This window comes from Phascolarctos cinereus, unplaced genomic scaffold, assembly GCF_003287225.1.
Source record: "Phascolarctos cinereus isolate Bilbo 61053 unplaced genomic scaffold, phaCin_HiC Scaffold_2;HRSCAF=192, whole genome shotgun sequence".
Taxonomy (NCBI): domain Eukaryota; kingdom Metazoa; phylum Chordata; class Mammalia; order Diprotodontia; family Phascolarctidae; genus Phascolarctos; species Phascolarctos cinereus.
The window spans coordinates 144,586,745-144,603,112 of NW_027555625.1; the positions used below are offsets into that span (position 1 = coordinate 144,586,745).

Below are 16,368 nucleotides of genomic sequence, written 5' to 3' on the forward strand. Positions count from 1 at the left end.
TATAAATACACAAATAAATCAACAGAATGTAACCTCCTTTAGAGTAGGGACTGTTTTGGTTTTTTCTTTTAATTCCAAGAACTAAGCACAGTGGCACATAGCAGGTGCCTAATAAATGTCTGCTGACTGATCAAAACAGTCCCTGTCCTCAAGAAAATTCATTTAACTATGGAGATATAATGTACACAAATAAACACAGCACAAGGAAAACAGAGGGGGGAGTAAATGGGGGGTGGGCTGGAGGAGGATCACAGCCAGGGAAGGTTTCCTGAAGTTGGTGGCACTTGAGGCTAGGCCTTGCAGAAAAACAAGAATTACATTGTCACCAAGGTTCTATTTACAAGGCATTATTAGCTACCACATGACCATAAACTCTTCTGCCCGCCCCCCCTTTTTTGGTGAGGCAATTGGGGTTAAGTGACTTGCCCAGAGTCACACAGCTAGAAAGAGTTATGTGTCTGAGGCCAAATTTGAACTCGGGTCCTCCTGATTCCAAGGCCAGTGCTCCATCCGCTGCACTACCTAGCTGCCCCCTGCCTGCCCTTTTTCAAGGGTGCTGACTCTACTTGCCTATGCCACTGTATTTCCCAGTGCTCCTCAACATACCATGCTCATTCCTACTTCATGCTGCTTCCCTCACCTGAAATTCCCTCCTTTATTGCTTCTACAAATCCAAATGCTATTCATCCTTCAAGGCTCAACTTAAATGTCAATTCTTCCACGAAGTTGTCCCTGACTACTTCAGTTCTCAATGTTCTCCCATCACCTCAATTTCTACACAATTTATAGTATGGCTCACACAAAATATTTCAGTAAAATGTTCTGAATTCTTCACTTTTATTTATGTGTTAGTCATACATTTCAAAACAGGGTCCTTAAAGGGAAAGATGAGATTTCTTTTCTGTCTTCAAATAAAACACACACAAGAATGAAGGAAACAAACATTATTAAGATACTATTACATGCTAAGCATTTTACAAATATTATCTCATTTTATTTTCACAACCACCTTGGGAGGTAAAGAAACTGAGGCAGGCAGAGGTTACATGATTTGCGAAGGGTCACACAGCTATTAAGTGTCTGAGGTGACCCTTGAACTCAGGGCTTCTTGACTCCAGACCCAGCGCTCTCCCCACTGCACCATCTAACTGCCTCTATGCAGAAACACTGAAGTCAAGTTGAGAAACAGGCTATGGGGTGGAAATAGGCTGGTTTTGGAATACTATGTTTGAGGGCCAGTGCAACATTCAGGTTGAGATGGCTTGTAGAGAGCTGGTGAGGCAGGTAAATAGGGATAGGAACATCATTCCAAAGCACAAGATGGCACTTAAAAAATATTATGTTGGCTCAACTCAACACCCTCATGAAGATTTTTTTAGCTATTTTAGTCTATGCTAAGTTCTTTTTTCCCTAAACTCCTAAAGCATTTAAAATTACTATAACATAGTTTAGCATTTCAGTTCTTTCGGATTCATGTCAGTGCTTTCTGATTATTTCACATTTGTAAGCTTTCTAAGAACAAGGACATACACTTCTGTACCCCTCAAAATGCTAGGCATATAGTAGCATTTGTTAAAATACTTGTGGTTTTTGAATTCTTCATATGTAATGGCACATCCATCCCCAATCTGCTTATCTGGAAAATTATGAGTAGTACATTCTATCTCATTTGACAGACAAAAATCCTATTTTCATGGAATATCATTACTATCGCGTGGCCTTTAAACTATTACTCCTAAAAACTTTGAAAGCCATTTTGCAGTTTTTGAACTAGAGGAATAAATTACATAATCCTTGCAATTTGTCTCAGTGAGTTGGATGAAATTAAGCTAACAGTTAAAGATATACAACTCCTGCACTAGAGGAAATATCTCTTCAATTAAAAATATCAGAGTTGGAATAAAGTAAAAATATTGCTTCAAATATACAGAATTTAAATCTTCAAATGCATTATCAGTATTGTTAATCATTATTATGTTTATTGATATTTTTATAGCACCAATCCCAACCAAGCATTTTCATTCAGTATTCTTCACATTAAAGCCATATGAAAAATTTCATTATTATCACTGTCTTTATTTATTATTATCACATGGCAAAATTACAATTTGAACTTCTATAATCTGGATTTAACTTGATAAAAAAATAAAAGAAGGGAAGAGGGAAACAGGTAAATCTGGCTGCCTTGCCAAATAACTGAAAACAAAACATGAAGTCAGTTAATATACTCTATGAATGTTGCATTACTATGGAGATGGAGGTATAAACTATTAGGAATTCTGAAAAAGTTTTATATATAATAGCCTCATTTTTCATTTGGGGAAAATAAGATAGACTGAAAGTCAATCATAAGAATCTTTAGGTCTCTAAGGAATCAAATATTATTCTTTCAATTTAGCTCTTGAACACTTACAACTATTTAATACAGAGCTAACTATATATTAACTGTGGTAAGGAGAGATATGTGAACATGAATATTTTAAATATCAATTCACAATCCTACTATGTGAAGAGCACTAGGTGAGTTATTAGGGAACCTACAAAGACTAGGTCCTTACTCTCAGGGAGATTACAATCTGTCAGGAAGATAACATAGGAAAATAAGTAGCTAAATATTCAATGTTACATAACTAAATTAGAAAACAACAAAATAGAGTACCATATGAAATCTGAGGAGGAAGGTTATTATCAACTACACCTCTTTTCAAGCCACTAGTTTGAACTTTTTTTGCTCAGAAAACTTTTAATTTCAACTTATTAGCAATAAGAGATGAGTTTCAGGTTTTTCCCTTTTCTATTTCGTTCCTTCTGGTGGAGGTACCAATGGACAGTGAAATAGTTCCAAGGCAGCATGTAATGGAAAGAACACTGTATCTGGGGACAGGAAAGACTTAAAACTTAAATACTGTACTTGCTGTGGAAGTCAATTACCCTCATTGTATCTCAGTTTCCTTATCTATAAAATGGGGATAATAATGCTTATCCTAGCTCACAGGATTATTAGAAAAAATCATTTCATAAACCTTAAAGCGTTAAAGAAATATGAACTATTTTTATTAAGGCAGACAGGGAAAAATCATAAAGGGTATGGATAATTTAGAAAGACGTTGGAGTTGAATGTTACCTAATTTTAACTCTGTCCTCACCACATCAAGGCTATCCTTTTGTTCTGCCCTAATTCTCTACCTCACTCTTCAAAGAAACTGTTCCAAACCGTCTCTTTCCTCCTCAAGTCTCTCACATGGCCCCTTCCTCCACATTCAAAGCTGAAGACATCAATTAATATTTTACTGAGAAAGTAAGTGATCCTTTGTGGTGAGCTCTCTTTCCCCTTCTATAAATCTCAAGACCCTTTGTCATCAACACCATTCTCTCATTCTATACTCCAGACTTTTCTCTTCGCCAACCTCTCTACTTGTACTTTTGATACATGTCTGTCTCTGTCTCTCTCTTCCTCCCCTGCTCCTTCTTTCTCTCTCTCATCTTCAACCTCTCATTATCTCCTGGTTCTTTCCTTGCTACTTTCAAACATGCCTAGGTCTGTCTTACCCTTAAAAAAATTCTAACCAGACCATAACCATCCCTTTAACTTACAGTTCTACATCTCTGCTGCTTTTCACAAGCAAGCAAGCAAGAAAGAAAAAAAGTGGTCCATATTCTTGTCTCCACTTCCTCTGTTCTCATTTAGTTCTCAACCCTTTAAATTCTGATTTTATCACTCAATTCAAAACTTCTATGTCCAAAGTTCACACCTCTCTTAAATGCCAAATGAGATGGTCTTTTACCAACCCTTATTCTCCTTGACCTCTTTCCGGCATTTGGCACAGTTGACCACCCTCTCAGTTAGCCTGCTCAATCTACTCTACGACATTTGACACTTGACTAACCTCTCCCACCTGGATATTCTCTCCTCCTTGGGTTTTTATGATATTTCTCTCTCAGTTACCCTACTACCTGTCTTTCTTCTCCGTCATCTTCGCTAACTGGATCATCCATATCACAACTATAGGTGCATAGCAAATTTTTGTCTTGGTCTCTTATCTCTTCTTCTCTATACTCTTTCACTTGGTGACTCATCAGCTTGCCTCGATTCAGTAATAATTTCTTTTTTTGAGGCAACTGGGATTAAGTGACTTGCCCAGGGTCACACAGCTACTGCGTATAATGTGTCTGAGGCCATATTTGAACTCAGGTCCTCCTGACTTCAAGGCTGGTGCTCTATTCACTGCACCACCTAGCTGCCCCTTTCAGTGATGATTTCAATGAAGGTCATCAGATCTATATATCCAGCTCAAGTCTCTCTTCTGAGCTCTACTTGCACATATACATCTATCTATGGGACATTCCAAACTGTTAAGTCCAAGAAGTATCTCAAACTCAACATGTTCCAAACAAAACACATTCTTTTTCCTTCAAAGTCCACTCCCTCTTCTGAACTTCTTTGCTTCCTTTGAAGATTCATCATCCTTCAGGTCACTAAAGTTATCTTTGGTGTTATCCTCCAGTGCTTTCCCCACATATCCAATTAATTGTCAAATCCTGTCATTTCTATCTCTACAACGTCTCGCATCCAGTGTTTTTCACCTCTTGCCCACACTTTTGCAATCATCTCCTTTCTGGTCACTCTGCCTCAAGTCACTTCCCCAGACAATAAATTCTAAATTCCACCACAGCATTTTTTTTTTGAGACTGGGACCCCCTATCTTGCCTAGGCTAGAAGTGCCACTCATGGACCTAATTCCATTACTAATCAGCATATTTTTTCCAACCTGTTTGGGTTTGCCATTCATTAGGTACCCTAGTGGCCCCCTAGTACCAGACTTAGAAAGAAGATGTGATCAGCTTGGCCTACTGCAGCTCAGAACTCAAAGAATTCACCAGCTTCAGTCTTTTCAGTAGCAGGGATTATAAATGTATACCAATATGCCTGGCTTCCTATTGCATTTAGGAAGTTCCTATTTGGCTTTTAAATTCTTTACAATCTGGTCCCATCCACCTTCCAATCTGGATTTACATTTCTCCTTTTTTAAAAATGATTTACTATCAACCAGCATAAACATTTCTATACACAACTCCCTCCCTAAATGATTTGTATAAGAAATCACAAATCCACTACATATAGCTTGCTATTGGTGATACATATTAAATTTAACATGGGAGTAAAAACATTCCCTTGCTTCTGTGTTCCTCCTCTGAACTTACCTATGGTCACTATTGTATATATATATTTTTTGACTAGGCAGTGAGGTTAAGTGACTTGCCCAGGGTCACACAGTTTGTGTTATGTGTCCAAGGGCGGATTTGAACTCAGGTCCTCCTAAATCCAGGGACGGTGCTCTAGCCAGTGTGCCACCTAGCTGCCCCTACTACTGTGTATTTTAAAAATGCTTCATCGACACTCTTTTTCTTCCTCTTCCTTTCTTTTAACATTATTATCATTACTTTTCTAACAAACCATCTCTCCCCACCCCAATGAAAGCCTTCCCTTATAACAAAGTAAAGTCAAGAAAAATAAATTTGTGTTGTAATGGCCACATCTAGAAATGTATGCCTCATTCTAAATCTACAGTTTACTACCTTTCCCCAAGAGGGAGAGGCATGTACTATAATCAGTATTCAGGAATCTGGATTGGACTTGCATCAATCAACTTCTTGAGTTTTTCAAAGTGTCTCTCCCCCCCACCCCTGGCCCCAGTGTGGTTATTATATAAGTAGTTCTCCTAGTTCTATTTACTTCAAATTCTTTATCAGTTCACACAAGTTTTCTTATGTTTCTCTGAATCCATCCGTTTTGTCATTTCTTACAGTACAACAATATACTATTACGTTCATATACCATAACTTGTTCTATCATTCTCAAATTGAGGGGTCTCTACTTTGTTTAAAATTCTTTGCTGCAACACAAATCACTGTTACAAATGCTTGTTGTCATACTTATAAATAAATATTTTTGTATATATATATATATATATATATATATATATATATATATATATAGCACTCCATTCCCCAAATCTTTTATGTTTTCATTGCTGCTCCCTTCCTGGAATCCATTATTTTCTTACCTCCTAAAACCTATCATTGTTTCCTTCCTTTCCTTGACCTTATGTGGCCCTAACTTACATATGAAACTTTTCTTGATCCTGTAGTTACTAGTGTTTTCCTCCTCCTCTTCCTCCAAAATTATCTTGCATTTATTCTGTATATATTTATATGTATTGAACCATAATAAGTCACCAGAAAGAAAATAAACATCTTGAAGGGAGGAGCTTTTTCATTTTTGTTTCGGTATACAAAGCACCTAGCACTGTGCCTGACACATAGCAGGCAATTAATAAAAATTTGCTGATTATCTAATTTAAGAGATGATGAAAGCAAGTACTGGGAAAATAGGTGGGCAACTTGTCTAAGGTTGGAGTCAGTCAGTGGCAGAATTGGAACTAAAACCTAGGTTTCCTCAATCTCAGTTAAATATTTATCTTCCAAAATCAGATAATACTATGTTCTATATACAGGTTTAGAATGTAATACCTGTTTTCTTGTTGTATTTGTAATGGCTTGCACTTTTCTACTAATAAAATTATCATAGAATTTTAAAATTGCACTACATTTAGTCTTTCTCTGCCCCTCTCACCCACATATTGGATCCTTCTGTTAAAAGAGACAGTAAGATAGAGTCAAAAGAGCTCTGGACTTGAAATTAAGATGGCATGAATTTGAATTCCACCTGATACTTAGTAGCTCTGTGACCCCAAGGAAGTCACACAACCTATAAATGTGCCACAGGCAACAACCTAAGCCTTATCTATTAGGTCATACATGTGATGTGATTAATTGGAAGAGTTTATGAGGCAGGAGTTGAACACGCTATCAGAAATACAGATTTAGCCCATTTAAATCCCAGACTTGTATTTAGGAATAAATATTTCTATATTATATTTAAACCTCCACCAAAGTCCTACTCTAATGCCTCATGGTGGTTTGGAAACAGATTTTCTTTTTAAAAATTTTTTTTTAAAAAAACTTTTTAATTGATACCTTTTGCTTTTCCAATATCTACATTTCCCAGTTTGGTATGCCTTCTCCTACAACCCCTTATTGTGATGAACAAAAAAAAAAGGAGAATAATAAAATGATTTTAGAAAAATGAATCAGCATCTACATTAATGGTATCAAACTCAAATAAAAATGTTTTTCTGCTAGCCCTGACTTTAAAAAGCACAAATTAACATCATCTGTGTTGTACTATATTTTAATTAATTAATTAATTAGTTTTGTTGAACATTTTCATCTGTTTCAGGCAGCACTGGGGAGTTCTGCAGGACACCTATAGCCCACTCGAATTTGACAACTGTTTTATACCCTTACTACCTCACCTCTGCAAAGAAACAGGAGGTTTTTTTACTTATAGATTTTCTTTAGGACCAACCATGGCCATTATAATTTTGTAACATGCAATTTCAATTATTTTGTTATTGTTATTGTTGTTTATTTCCATTTCCATTGTTAAAAAGTGATATAGGTTAACAACTCAGTAGTGTACTTGGAGAGCCATTCTGATCCTATCAAGAAGAATCCAGGGCTATTTCTTCCAACATTAACCTAACAGAAACATATATTCATCCCTCTGGGATGATGTGATGAAAAAGTCCAAAATTCTCAGCAAGTGCACAATCCAAGACCCTACTCCAGTTCTTTCTGAGGAGCATTGCCAATTTGTAATCTAAGGGATATAGATTATTTTGGATTTGCCCAATCAGAAATCAACTCTTAAATTCCCTACCTCTGGTAAACCTTGCCTTTCTCTCCAACTCATTATGTTTCCTGAGCCACATGACTTTTTCATCATGGAACTACTTCTCCAAATAAACATGCTTACATATATATATGAGGCTTTTACTTTCAACACAGACCAATAAGCAAATAAACAGCACATCATAACAATAAAACAATGCATAATAAAATATTTACTGTGCAGCACAGACCTGTCACTTTCCTAGAAGCTACTTTGAGAATAAATGAGTTCTAGGAAACACAGTTACTCCATAATGCAGGATTCATGGCTCTTTCTCTGTAATGAGATATGGACTTAGGATCCGCCAGACTTTAAAGCAAAGAAAAGCTGACAGAGGTTTTCCGGATTTCATCTGTTTCACAGAAGACATGGAACTCAACTGTTAGCTTATCCCAGAGAAAAAAATGGTGAGCAGGCACAGAGGAAGGTCCATGCAAAAAGGCGTTGTGTCATTTCTTGACTGGATGGATGGAGGAGTTTCCCCAATGGATTTCCCTGCATTCAGCCCTTTCCCTTTTCAATTCATCATCCAAACAACTGTTAACCTGATATTCTGAATATGCAGATCTGTCCATGTTCCCCTCATCCTACCACAGTGCCCCAACATACACTTTCTGGGCATGGGGCATGGGCCGGTGAAAAGGCATCAAATTGGGAGATGGAATGTCAGGCAAGAACCAGATAAATAGCCTGTACTGCCAAGCTGTAGAGTACATAGAAGGGAAAGAAATCTAAGAAGACTGGAATGGTAGGAGTAGAGCAGGTTTTCAAGGGCTTTTAAAGTAAAACAGGATATTATATTTGATCCTGGATGAAACATGGAATCAGTATAGTAGGGGGTGACATGGTCAGACCTGTAACAGTCCAGATGTGAGGTGATGATGACCTGTGCCAGGGTGCTGACTGTGTAAATAGAGAGAAAGGGATGTTTATGAGAGTTATTTTGAAGGAAGAAAAGATAAGACTTGGCAACAGATTGTTTATGTCGGGTGAGGGTGAATGAGGATTTGAGTATATGACACTGCGATAAGAAGCCTGAGTAACTGGGAGGATGGTGGTTGCCTAAATAGTGAATTCAAAGTCCAAAAAGGGGAGGGTTTGAGGGAAAAGAAAATGAGTATTTGAACATGCTGTCTATAGGATATCCAGTCTGAGGTATCCAATAACCAGTTGATGTGAGACTGCATCAAGAGAGTTTAGGACTAGATAAATAAATCTGAGAATCATTTGCACAGAGATGATGAAGTGAACCCACCCATGGGAATGGATGAGATCACCAAGTATGTCAATAAAAAGGGAGAGGAAGACCAAAGAGACTCTTAAGGGTACCCATGGTAAGTGGGAGATCACCAAGTATGTCAATAAAAAGGGAGAGGAAGACCAAAGAGACTCTTAAGGGTACCCATGGTAAGTGGGTGTGACCTGAAGGAAGAGCCAGCAAAGGAGACTAGAGATTAATAAATCATTACTGAATTGAATCATTTGACCTGAATAGAATATTAACTTGTAGAGACCTAGCACTCGTTTTTTATTTTTGTATTCCTAGAATCAAACACAGTCTCTTTTACACAGTAGGGGCTGAATGTTTATTGAATTATTATAAAATATACCATTATCAGTTGAGTAAACTGAAGTTAAGGTCAAATACCAAAATCAGTGGAAAAATCAAATCTTTCTGGCCTTGAGAACTAGATTGCTTTAGTTACGTAAAGACTTTTTCCATTACAGAAAGTTAAACCTTAATAGTCTATTTATATCACTGCAGTATTTTTTATGGAAAAAAGAAAAAATATAATAAATGTGAGGAGCAACAAAAAAGGCATAAAAAAGGAATATTTTATTTTTTGAAAAATTTTCATTTTTATTATGAATTTGGCAAACATGAAACAACATGAACATTTACTTATGCAAAGCTGAAAAGAAAAAGAGGATTGCAGATGATACCATGAACATAACAGCTTGGTTTGTTTTTAAGCATGTATTAAATTTAACACAGTGGTTTCAAAACTGCCCTGCTTGTCTCTGTCTCTCTTCCGATATTTTTAAAATGTTTCATTGTTACTTTTTTCTTTTCAGTATCATTATCACTACTCTCCATTCCCTCTATAATTCTCCCTTCCCCTGAATCTCCTCAAAACCTTCCTTTGTAACAAATAAATGTTGGGCAAGCAAAACAGGCTGACATATTAACCGCATCTGAAAAAAAAGTGTGTACATATGTATGTGTGTATATATGTATGTATGTGTCTACACACACATATGTGTAAAAATTCTCCATCTCTGGTCCATTACCTGCCTGCCAAGAAATGGAAAATATGATTTAACAACAGGTTTCTGGATTAGAGTTGATTAGAGTTCTCAAGTCTTTCATGATTATTTTCTTGCGCACTGTTGTAGTCACTGTATAAAATGCCCTCCTGGTTCAGCTCACTTCACTCTGCATTAGGTTATACAAGTCTTTATGGATTTCTCTGAATCTATCCTACTCAGGGTTTACTCTCTTGTACCTGGAAGTCTTATATAGGAATTAAGATACTTACTAAATTTAATCACAAACTAATTTTAGGAATATTTTTACAAAATATCTTATTTTATAAATAAAAGGAGAAATGGAAAGATAATGGGCCCTCAATTTTTATTCTGTGATGAGATTTAAGATCAAAAGTTTGCATAATGTTGGAATACTATATAACAGAGAATAAACACCTTTGTCATTCCATTAAGAATTTTATTCTTTGTTTGTTTACTACTATTTCTAATACTCTTGGATGGTACGGGAAGGCCCTACTGGATTCTTAGTTTGGTGTTTAAAATGAGGCATGACTTTCTTTAAGAATTGTAGGCCACTGCTTCTTGCTGTGGTTCAAGATCAGGCTACCTTTAGGGGCAGCTAGCTGGTGCAATGGACAGAGCACTGGCCCTGAAGTCAGGAGTACCTGAGTTCAAATCTGACCTCAGACCAAAACACTCACTAGCTGTGTGACCCTGGGCAAGCCACTTAACCCCAAATGCCTTTAAAAAAAAAAAAAGACCAGGCTATCTTGAATAGGGCTTCCTGGATGCTGATTTAGCCCAGTCTTCTGCCAAAGATGGGGCTTGGGGCCCCAAGAACACCCCACAATGGGTGCTTGTCTAGCCAAGTTTCCTGTGAAATCCTTAGGTAACCCCATGCTGGACGCTCCTTCCTGATCTGGATGCATCTTCTACTATTTCTCATCTCACCTTCCACCTATGCTCATTTGCATCTGCTATATGCTTAATAAGATTTTGGCAATCTTTTTATGCAGGCCTGGAATTGATGGAGGAGTTTACAGCTAATTCTCCTTGGATTTCTTAATTACTGTTCCTTTTGGTAAATCTTTAGAACTTTACTTGGGTATTTGTGAGGGATCAGGCTGGAAACATGAATAAAGAGAAAAAATAAATGCAGAACATAATGAAAAAATACTTTAGAATGAAAGAAGTCCAAGGGATAAAACCAGAAGAAGATAGTAACACAACATGTCTAAGGAGAGATTCATGGGAAAGAATACCTGGCCATGAGAACTAGAAAAAAATAAAATTAAATATAAAAAATGGAATAGTAAGAAAAGAAAAAAATGGCAAGGAGAAATAAAACCTAAGAACACATGGTAGCAAATCTTACCTAAGACTTTAACTCTCTGAAAATTAAAATAGGACAACCGAAAAATGATTCTATGACATAAGAAGAAATATTGAAACAAAATGAAAATGTTTAAATAACAAAAGAAAATGTAAGATATATATTTTAAAAAATTAACCTGGAAAACAAATCAAGGAAAGATAATATAAGAATCTTCAGACTAATTAAAAATGATAACCAAAAAAAAAGTTTAGCTGCCATATTCCAAAAAATCATAAATGAAAATTGCCAAGATCTTTTAGGACAAAAGGTCGAAAATGAAAATAGGAACAACCCACCAGTCACCTCCTAAAAAAAAATACCAAATGAAAACTAACAGGAAAATCAGAGCAAAAGTCCAGAGATGCCAGGTCAAAGAAAAAATACTGCATGCAGTCAAACGAAAACATTCAAATAGCAAGGAGCAACAGTCACAATCACACAAGACTTGGCAGCTGAAGAGGATAACTTAGAATAAGATATTCTGAAAGGCAAAAGGTAAAGCTTAAAAAAACCAAGAAGAATTCATGTAGCAAAAATGAATATGATCCTACAAGGACAAAAAACTGACCTTTAATGACACAGACGATTTCCTGGAATTCCTGAAGAACAGCCAGAACTGAATACTATGTTTTGAAATGGAGGACTCAAGAAAATTTCAGAAAGGTATAGACATTTGATTAACTGGACAGCACTACAAGGGGATAAATTGTTTACATGCTAATAATAATCTCTCATTACTGTGGGCTCCACAAGGGCAGGGACTGTCTTTTACCTCTTTTTGTATCTAGAGGACTTAGTGCAGTATCTGGCATATAGCAGGCATCTAACAACTGCTGACTAGTAGAAGAAACAGGTGTCCTCACACACAGTATCTTCAAAGGAGACAGAAAAATGTTAAATACAACAAGAAAAGAGCCTGGGACTGGTTTTGGTCTGTTTGATGGTCTTAGAAGAAGGAAACAGGAGAGAGAGGGGACTCTAGGGCAGAAGAAAGGAATAGGATAGAGAGAGGAAAAAAATCACTATCTCATTTAATAGGAGTATATCAGATGAAGAGTATACAACAGATATGGAGGAAGGAATGGGGAGAATGGGCATATTGTGAATCTCACTTTCACCTAACATGGGCAAAGGAAGGTTGATAAACGTACACAAACACACATAAGCAGATACAAACACATAGAGAGTGGTGTAAAAATACATCAATCTCAACTGGGAAATAGGTGGGAACAGGGGAAAAGGGATTTAAGAGGGAATGCAGGAGAGGGAGTAGTCATAATCTCACAAATAAATGGAGAAAAGTAGAAATACTAAACATATCATCTACTGATTATAACGTATACTGAATAAACTTGTAATCAATAAAAGGCCTTTAAAGAAAGAATTAAAAAATAGAGACTAAGTAACTTAATCCTAAAGAATTGGTGGGTCAGAGACCAAATTACAGAAAAAATAGAATATTTCATCGAAGAAAATTACAACTTAATAAAACTCATGAAATGCAGCTAAAGTAGTCCTTAGGGATTAGTCATCTAACAGTCTAAACTCTAAACAGTCTGACTCTAAAAATTTAGTCATCAAGAAACGAGAAGGAAAATTCAACAAATTAGGCACGTAATCAAAAGAAACTAGAAAAACGACAAACCAAAATACACCAACAACTAAATACTAAAGCAGAAATTCCAAAAATCAAAAAAGAGATTAACAAAAATGAAAGAAAAAAAATCAATGAATTGATAAATAAATCTGGAACTCCAAAGCCACTAAATTGTGCATGCCTTTTGACCCAGCGATACCACTACTAGGCCTATATCCCAAAGAGATCAAAGAAATAGAAAAAGGTCCCATATGTTTATAACAGCTGTTTATAACAGCTCTTTGTTCTTTTAGTAGCAAAGTAGAAACTAAAGAGGTTTCCATCTACTGGGGAATGGCTAACCAGATTATGGTATGTAAATGTAATGGAATTTTACTGGACATAAAGAGATTAAGAAATGGATGTATTCAGAGAAACCTGGAAAGATCTATATGAATATAGTGAGTTAAGTAGAAGCAGAACAACTGATACAATAACAACATTTTAAAAAAAACTTTTAAAAATTATTTTTTAGGCAATTAGGGTTAAGTGACTTGCTCAGGGTCACACAGCTAGTGAGTGTCCAATGTTTGGTCTGAGGCTGGATTTGAACTCAGGTCCTCCTCACTTCAGGGCCAGTGCTCTCTCCGCTGCACCACCTAGCTGCCCCCTTTTAATTTTTTAAAAATTTTTTTTTTAGGCAAGAAAAACAACTTTTAAAGACTTGAAAACTCTGAATGGAATGATCAACTACAATTCCAGAGAATTAATGATGAAACATGATACCTACCAACTGGTAGAGATGTAACAGACTTGATGCAAAATAAGATACCTTTTTTTGACATACCAATGTGGGAATTTGTTTTATTTTACTATATATATTAAATATGCTTTGTTTTCTTTTTTTCCAAGGCCAGCAGTGAGGGGATAGCATGACATCAAAGGAGGATAGGCATGCGGATAGCAAAAAAAAAAGGGGGGGGGAAGGAAGATTGTGATTTATAAAATGTAAACATGAGAAAAGAAGGGAAGCAGAAATAAAGAAACACTGACTAGCAGGACAGATTTGAAAGCTACGAGTTGCCTTTTACAGATTAAAAAGAAAAGCAAATTGTTTATAACAGGTATCTGCAGTTTCATACCCAATCCTCTTTTTGTACCCTGTTTTGACTAGATCATGTGTAGAGTACTGTGTTCAAATTGAAGCATTATGGTTTAAGAGTGACATTAACAAGAGATTATCTGGAAGAGAAAAACTAGGATCATGAAGGGGCAGGAATCCATGTCATATAAAGATTATTTCAGGGAATTAGGATATTTTGTCTGGAAAAGAGAACACCTAGGGAGAGATGCAGCAGGTGTCTTCAAGTATTTGAAAGGCTGTAATGGAAGAAAAATTAAGCCTTATTTTCTTTGCCCCAGAGGGCAGAGCCAGGAGAAATGAGTGGAAGTTGCAGAAAGGTAAACTCAGTCTTCATGTCAGGAAAAACTTTTTAACAACTAGAGCTATCCAAAAGTGGAATATATAGTTCCTCCTTACTGGAGGTCTTCAGGTAGAACCTAGAAGACAAGTAGCATCGTTTGGACTAGATGGCCAATTAGTCCCTTCCAACACTGAGATTGAGTGATTATATGATTCTTGTATGCATCTCCTTCACTCCACTAAGAAGACATCACTTTAATGAAGTATCTCATCCCCTTACCTTATCACCTAGATGTTTCTGAAGGGTTGTCATATTAAAGAGAAATCAAATTTTGGTCCAAGAGGGTAAAAACAGGAGCAATGAATGCAAATTACCAAGATGCAACAATTTCTAAAACTTAAAGCTGTCTAAAAGTGGAATGGACTGCCTCAGGAGACAGTAGGTTCTTACTCCCTGGATGCTGGATGAGCAACTGCTGGCTGTTATAGCAGCACTTCCTTCTGGCACAGGTTGGACTTCATGACCATTCAAGTCCCTTCCAATTCTACATCCTGCGACTATGGCGAAAAGAGCTGGTGGCTCACACATTCACTATCTCTGCATCTCAGTAACACTTTCTATTATCAACTTACAAGTTTGAAATTTGGATGCAAACCTGCCATTTTGAAGTCCTGTATTTTTACACATACTGCAATTAGTGAAAACACAATACTAACTTCAATGTACATATAATTACATTCCTATCTATATCTCCACATTCAAGCCACACATATTTTCACTGAAATATTCTTAATATATACAATTCTACTTGATACTTTTTTACTTACTTATACTACATAAAATTTCATTTAATCTGTTAAGGTTTCCCAGTATTTTCAAAAGAAAAGCTTACCCTTATTCATTTTCTTTTGAAAAGAAAGTTTGTCAAAATTAACTTTTCAAAAATTACTGATTCTACTAGCCAGGGATCCTCAACTTGAAAAGCTGATTTTTTGACGACTCAGTGAATATTTGCCAAGCCTGTTATATGCATAGTATTCAATAAGGAGAAAAGTACTAGGCAATTCCCTCTTGAAATAGGGGAACTACTTATTTTTTGTCTTTGTATCCTCACCGCCTACCATGTAGGAAACACAATAAATACTTATTAATTAACTGATTTGAATGTAGAGAATATAAAAAACATGGCTCTTGGCCTCAATGGATTTATAAGCTACCTAGAAAGAAAATAAGGTTACAAAGTGGCATATGAACATTTACAAAACAATAAATCAGTAAAAATTTTATAAAATGATCTGAACACAGAAGCAGGTACATTAAGTAAATGACTAATTTGGTAGGATTAATAAGGGAAGCCTTTCTGGAAGAGGCAGAGTTGGAAGTGAAAGAAGGAAGAGAGATGAACTGGCAAAAAAAATGAGACTTTTCCAAGGACAGGACATGATCTTTCCAAAAGAGAATCTTCATTCCAAAGAACCTCAATGTGCTTTACTAATGATCTCACTGAGAGTTAGTTATTAATATATTATTAATCAGAGCTAGGGAATATAAAAATGAAGATAACTTCAGTAAATAATACTCTAGAATCCAGTTTAAAGCCTGACATAAACTGGATGAAAACAACCCAGGATAAGAACCAAGAGGAGAAGTTCATCAAAATAAAATGAAAATTAAGTAAACAAACTGTCACCTAAATCCCAAGGATGCAAAAACAATTACTCATTTGTGAAAATATTTAATGTAAGGGCCATATAAGATTCAGATTCTAATATGACAATGCCTACAACACTAAAATATTTCTTAAATGGTGCTTATATGGAAACCAGTAGATAATCTTAAGAAAAAAATAAAAGCACTTGTTGGATTCTAGTCAAGGCTTTTTTAAAATTTTGTTTTGTTTTTGGTAATCTCTTTTCTACATTTAGGA

General features: G+C 36.0%; 1 protein-coding gene across 7 annotated transcripts in view; it reads right to left on the reverse strand.

Annotated features, from left to right (window-relative positions):
• Positions 1-16,368, reverse strand: part of HMBOX1 (homeobox containing 1) — a 218,412-nt gene that overhangs the window by 62,376 nt on the left and 139,668 nt on the right. The gene's annotated exons all lie outside the window — the stretch shown is intronic.